Below are 7,886 nucleotides of genomic sequence, written 5' to 3'. Positions count from 1 at the left end.
TATATATATATATATGTATATACATACGTATAGATGCACACACATACCGAAATATATTGATATTTGTTGTACACCCGTATATGTGTGTGTATGTGTGTGCCTATGCATGTATGTATATGCCTGTATGTACACGTGCACACACGTACACACACACACGCGCACATATACATATACATTTTCCACAGTGTGTATTCACTTTGCTCGATCCAGAGAACCACCTATTCGTTGAGTTAGGGTGTAAATGGCATAATACTCTTTAGATAAGATGTAACTTAATGCAATTCTGTTGTAGAATTAATGAGACGCTGCGTGACAAAAGGCACAACAAAACCAAGGCAGGGCAGGTATCTTAAATCATTTAGAATGTCTAATTAGGATAAGGTGAATTTGAAGTGTAACAGCTATTTTTGGAATACCCCAAGTAATAGGCTAGCATGTCCGTACACTGGGCTTTCTGTCATCAGAGAAACGGTGAGTATGTATGAAAGATCTAGACACATATATATTCACACACATATATATTCTTATTTTTACATTCGTGTAAATATGTGGGAGGTGATTGAGTGAGTGTATGACTGTGTCCGTGCGTGTGGGTGGGTGTGAGTGTGAAATCGTGCACAGACACTCTCGCGCAAGGTAATGTACAGAAAAGTAAGAGCTTATCCGGTCTATTAATTTCGTTTACATTGACTCGTAGTACGTTTCAGGTCAGACAAAGCTGACCTTTGTTTGACAACTACATATGTTACTCAACCACACATGTGTGCAAATGCTCGTGGCAACAACATTCTCATGCGTATATATGTATTTATGTATGTGTGTGTGTGTATGTAAGTGTATATACATTCACACACGCACACACATACATGTTTGTATATTCAAATGTTTAAAGGCCGGCAACGTATCGAATGGAGTATTAATAGGTCAAAGGTATTTAAAATGACATTTTTAACGCCCTCATTGCTCCTGACCTTTGTAAACATCCCAGACTTGTGCGTTTATTGCGGATGACATCCAATTGGAACATCTGTAAGTTAGATTTGAGGAGGGTCGTAATGCGGGAGATTTTTGGCTCTGTTGATCACGATATATGTGGAAGTGAAACAAATAAAGAGTAATGGGAATGGAAATGACTGGGCAAACGCACTATTCAGTTTGCTAATTAACAGGCGCAACAACTGTAATAATTGTAGAAGAAACAGCAAGTCTGTCAACCGTCTGATGATTGCATTTTATCGTCACCCGAATAACAATTCAATTTTGACGTTGTTCAGGGAGTATATTTGTGGAGCTGCCGCGCGGCTTTAGATATATTAGCAATACATTAATATTCGACGAAATTGAAGATTGCAGAAGGTCATCATTTAAACAGTAACTGATAGTGAATCAAAAGCTTTAGCTTTGTGTGCCACATGTGGGAATTTTCTGTATCAGTCGGGTTTGTATAGTAAAACAATTTATTTCACTTTCGAAGTTACAATATTTTTGTATCTCGCGTCCAGAAAGTTCAAAACACATGTATCTTTTAAAAAGAGTAAGGTCGATGTATTATTATAATTACCAAAAGAGTAGAAACTGTAAAATTAGAAAAGAACTGGAATGGTTACTATTCTTTACCTATGGAATTCACACCCAGTGAGATTGACTTTTCCTTTATTCCTTTGGGATATACGTATGTATGTATGTATGTATGTATGTATGTATGTATGTATGTATGTATGTATGCCTGCATCTGCATCTGCAGGCATCGGTTCACTTAAATCAATAATCTTCAAAAATCAAATGAGATGGTCTGGTCACATTATTCGAATGGCGGTTTTACAGAGTACTGTGTGCCCCCGCTCACTGAAGCGAATCCCAACCTACTGCTTCGTTTGACTAGTATTCAACCTCAAGTCCATTTTGGGATCTTCACCATTCCAGTTAGGTTTCATCAAGTCTTTTCAGCCATATCCAATGGCTGGCTCTCAACTATCGCATAGCTCTCCTTCAATATGGCGTTTGCTTGTTGATGTTAGACACCAATTGATAGCAACCACTGTTTCAGTCTGGTCCCAATAAAACTTCTGACTTGTAACTTGTACAGGAAAGTGCATTGCACTCCAACAAGCATCTGTACTGTCTTCCAGTAGCGTCTCATAACCTTCATCCTGCCTAATCCAGACTGCATCTAAATTGTCTTCGTGTGAAACCGTTAATTCAACAAGGTGCATTATCTTGCGTTCCTCAGACCATATTGTCATATCTAACTTCTTCTTCGCTGGTATTGGAAAGAAGCATCCACACCCTACAAAATCTGCGGCTACCTCCCGTACTCTGTCTCAGTTCTCCTCATTCACATTTTTTTTCTGCTTAGTGTAACCATCATGACCTTGGCAGACAAACCTGAAAAACCGTTTACTGCCATCCTTCTGTGGTTTCTTGTCACCATCGATTGCTTTCATTTGATGAAAGAACAGAAACTTTCAAAAATATGAGTGATATATTCCGCCAAACCTGAAACTGTTAATCACATGTCCAAAAGTAATCGCATGCAGATTTTCTTAAGTGTGCGCAAGTCTCGAGTAACATGAGCCTTATTGCGAAGAATACGAAGCATAGATTAACCGGCATGTGAACAATTTCAAGTTTATTAAACTTCATGGTCTGTGTATTCAAATATGGAAACTACACAGACAATAACAGCTACCTTAACAAGAATACTGTAGTCTAAGGATCTCATTGGAAACGATATTAAAAATTCCTCCAAATGCAAATGTTCAGGACAACATAAGAAAATTATGTTTTAAATATTACTTATTAATATTGGTTTCAAACTTTGGCGCACACACACACACACACACATACACACACACACACACACACACACACACACACACACACACACACACACACACACACACACACACACACACACACTATCACACACACACACATGCATTCATAAACACATACGTATGTATGCATACATGTTTGTGGGGAGCGAAGTTCACCAGCATTTGTAAGTATCTTGATATATATAAACAAAAACAAATGTGTTCAAATATATCAAAGACGATCAGGAATACTAAACCAGGGAAATTATGTGTTGCCAAATGTTTAATTCGATATTCCATAACAGCATATTGTATACATCCGGTATAAAACACATGCGGCTAATGTCGCAATTTACGTTGAGTGCAAATTGCACAATTAATCTTTTCAATTATTCTGTTAAAATGAATAAATGTAACTTAATAATGTTGACCCCATTGTCGAAATTTTCAGAGCCTATGTTTATATTGATGATGGAGTTCATTAAATCGGTTAAGATATGTTTTCCAAGTACAGAATTCCCAATATCCGGATCCGCTCATATAAAGTTCACTATTAATCCACAACTGTCAATTTAATTTTCAAATATTATCACATTTATCTCTTAACTCTAATATATAATCGATAATGCTGTAGCATCTTTATTCACTCCAGGAACAGAAGTTATGATTCATTTAACTGTTCTTGAAGTTACTCTTTGTAGAGCCAATGGTAATGTTTGATAGCATGCTCTCCATCGTAATTATTGCTGGTTTTAGAAACGAGCTAAGTTCAGTGATCATAGAGAAATTGTAACTTTATTTTAACGGTTACCTACTATGCTATCTGCCCTTATTTATTGCAGTTTAGGGTGCTAAAATATTTCTAATATCAGTTGCACAGCTACATAAATTTACAAAACTTCTCTGATTCTTTGCTCGAAGGAAAATAACTAAAATGTTCTAGGTACTAAAGAGGGGCTAAGTTAGCTTATATTACGGTTTCTAGTCTTCCTGAAAGATTGTGATTGTCTTTTTGTAATCTAGTATAGACAGACAGACAGACAGACAGACAGACAGACAGACAGACAGACAGATAGATAGATAGATAGATAGATAGATAGATAGATAGATAGATAGATAGATAGATAGACAGACAGATAGATAGATAGATAGATAGATAGATAGATAGATAGATAGATAGATAGATAGATAGATAGAAAGGACCTACTAGTGGCGTGTGGTCTGCGTATAGCGAGGCCACACCCTTAGTAACTTTTACCGCGTCTTTTCCTTAATCTGAGATGGCCTTACTTAGGATAGGTGGTATAAAAATGCAGGTGGAAATAGTCATCTAACTAACGACCTCAGGTCACTAAGTGTAGATGTAGTGGCTTTCTGTGAAAGCGAAGCGTTCCACTGGTCATGCGCTCCATTTGCTGTCAATACTTGCTGAATGGAGAGCTAGGTATGGCATGGCTGCTGATACGCCGGCATGCGCTGAGGCTGCAACATCTCCGCTTTTCCCAGACGGTGACCAGATCTGGTCGCCGTTTGTCAGACGGGATTTTCCACAGCTCGTCTCTTTGTCTGAACTGCGGTTCTGGATCAACGTAGACCGAGGCAGGGCGCTTGGCAACTATAATGTCAACGGGCACTCACAACCCTCTGTGTGTTGGGCAATGCGGTCGGTGGAAGTTCGGACGTTCTATAGAGGGTTAGTGGTGGGCAAGTGCGACAACATCCTCAGGGAGATTGAGCACCGGCCTGTTCTACTGCTATGGAAGTGCCGTCAGCCGGGCTTGCTCGAGATGCACACAGTGCGACGAAATTGTTCTGTACACTCTCATCCCATGCTCGAACATTGCTGATTTGTGGGTTCATGTCGAACTACTGATCTCGAGTTTAGGATGGATCAGGCTATCGGCTGAGTCCGTCGCGAGTATTGTCCCGCCGCCTTCCTTTTGTCGGAAGGGCAGGCAGTGTTTCATTGTCTGGTGGCCTTAGCGAAAGAGGCTGTGTGGTGGATCAGGCTGAAAGGAGTGAAGACAAACATTTTCCTCTTTGGCAACCAAATCATCATCAAATTTTTCAAGTTTCGCTTAAAAAGAAAAGTTAAGGCAGAGAAGTAAGTGCTGCCTCCTAGCGATTTTGTTAAAAGGTGGGTGAATGTAGCGCGAATGGCCCGAATGAATGGGTCTACTCTAAATCTAGGACAGATGAAGAGGGAAAGGTACTTGCCCTAGAGGTTAGCATGATCGTGGTTTTTTGTGATGGTTCCACGAACAGCCCTTTGAAGTCTCCCTCTTTTGAGGATTTTAATTGTTTGAACTTTCATTGTTATTCATTATTTACACACTTGAATCCCACTCTAATTGCATTGTATTGTCCTGTAGCGTCCCAAATCTTTTAAAATTAGTCCTCAGTGGTTAATAAAGAAAATTATTATTATTATGTTGTTTTTTCTTCTTTTTTCTTCAAATTTTCTTCCATTTCTCGCCGAGTGTTTTCCGTACACTTAGGGCAGAGAAACTCGTTGTATGCATTCCCAGTTTACACACGCAAATTCACAGGTAAAACATATATTTAAGAAAACAAAAACAAAAAATTCATGAATGGATGTTGTATTCACAGCGATAATGCTCTTCTCAGTACATGAGTCGTTCCAGTTAGCACGATTTTTTGCACTTCCTGTAGGGATGGTAAGCCTGTTATCATTTTCAAATAGGTTTCAGTACAAAAAAAAAAATATATATATAAAAAAATTTGTAAAATAAAATTTTAAAAAAATGAAAATTTAATAATTTAACTTTACTTAAAAAAAAAAAAATTCAAACAGTACACCAAATCGCTTGTCCAATGGTTATAATGGAAGCGCGCCTGTCAGGAATCTGTCAGCCTGACGACGAAAAATTTTCAAATGGCAGAATATCTTCCCCGAAAACGAACCTGGAAGGTCACTTAGACGGGATTTGTCCCAAATTAAGCCCCCAAAGTTCACCACCACAACGACCACAAAATCAAAAATGTAAAAGAATTAAATGGAACCGGGAAGAATATAAAGAAGTAATTTACGCTTATTACTTTGCATTAAGTAAGCCAACCCAAGAGAAACACACCGCAAACTCTTATTATTATTATTATTATTATTATTATCATTATTATTATTATTATTATTATGCCTGTTCGAAGCTCCTGATTTATAGTAGAAATTTGTTGTTTTAAAGAATGCTATGTATGTTAGATTTATATCCGTATTTTTGTAAAGAAACCAGCCAGTACTCTCTCAAACTATTGTGAAACTGTAGATTCTTAAATTACTAAATTCCATAATTGAAAACAAAAAACACTATGGCTTCCCAAATCGAGTTGGGGTAATGACTCTTGGAAGAGTCATTATGAAAATAGTTTCCCTCCACTACCTACTACAATTGACTGGAAATGTATATATAACTACATCAACAGCAATAACAACAATAGCAGCAAGAAATACGCAAATAATAATGTTAGTGACTGCAACACTACAATCACAAATCACACCATAACAAAAAATAACAGGAACAGTAGCAGTGACAAACAAGACAACGAGAACAATGATGCAAACACAGCCCCCACCACCACCACCACGTTCATCAGCTCAAACATTGAGAAAATAAAAACAGCTACCAGTGAAATTTGGTAACAAAACGGAAACGGTTTCGTATATGCTGAAGACGAGAGTCAGTAATACTTGCGGAAAAAAGTCTAAGAGATGCAAAAATAAATTTCACAAAGAATGGCAGAATTATTAGAAGGGACGAAAAGACAATTTGCAAAAATGAATTACAATTAAAATGAAGTGACTTGAGCGAGCAACGCAAGCGCAGATAGAAAAATGCCTGAAACCAGTATTGGGTATAAAATCCATGTCGCTTGAGGAAAATGCTTTAGCACAGATTAGGTGAGCTTCCCAATAAGCTAATGAAAATGCGGCCATAACTCTAGAAAGCGACGACCTGCTGTTGATTCCGTCATACCTCAATCGGAGGTTTGTGAAAAGAAAGATGGTTGAGATATTACCAGAAGTGAATATCGCCTTGCTTTGGCGGCCGTAATATACGACGAAGAAGATAAAACAAGCATTATGTAAACCCTCAGACTGACCCTCAGGCACTATTACTCAAAAGAGAAACAATGGAAATCTGCACAATAAATGCATTTCTACACCTTCAAGAACAATACTACCCATACTTCAGAAAAAACTGACATGTAATCTAGTAGTACAACTGAAGTCCACACGAACCTGTAGAAGACATATTAATAATCATAGTTACTTATATTTCTGCAAGGACGGTAGATGGAGTACATTGCTATGACAAATTACTAAACAGTTGGAGTTTACAGCGAGTGTTACGGGAAACAAGGAATAGAAATCACCAAATTAAACTGATATTAAAAAAAAAAACATAAATATTCCAAAATGAAAACAGCAAGCTAAGAACAGTTCAAAGTTCCACAAATATCATGAGCCCTGATTATCTAGAGCTCTTCTACTCTTTCAATTGTGATATCTGGTCACATATTCAGAATAAGCTATTCAACAAAGTCGTACTTCTCACTTCACCTTACATTCGGCCATTTTGCTGAAAGGCTGCAACTAATTCTCCACCCTCAGCTCCACCTCATGCGTCACGCTGGAGAAGAAAATCCTTGCACTCATTCTTTTTAATCTAATCTAACGTCATTTTGACGTCATTTCCGCTTTACTGAGATAAAGTGCATTCTCTTTCCTTCTAGTAGAAGGTGGCGCGGGAGGTTTCATGTAAGACTTAACGGACAAGCGGATCTGACGTACATGTAACATCAGCTGATCGACAAATAGTCACATGTCAGACGTGATCAGACACTGAACGAACACATGGAGAATGGCTTCGATGAATGTATGTATGTATGTATGTATGTATGTATGTATGTATGTATGTATGGATGGATGGATGGATGGATGGATGTGTATGTATATATATATATATATACCTGTATATACATACATATGTGCATGTATATCTATCTATCTATCTATCTATCTATCTATCTATCTATCTATCTACACATATA

The sequence above is a fragment of the Octopus bimaculoides genome, chromosome 23 (assembly GCF_001194135.2).
Source record: "Octopus bimaculoides isolate UCB-OBI-ISO-001 chromosome 23, ASM119413v2, whole genome shotgun sequence".
Classification (NCBI taxonomy): Eukaryota; Metazoa; Mollusca; class Cephalopoda; order Octopoda; family Octopodidae; genus Octopus; species Octopus bimaculoides.
This window is presented reverse-complemented; position numbering follows the sequence as displayed.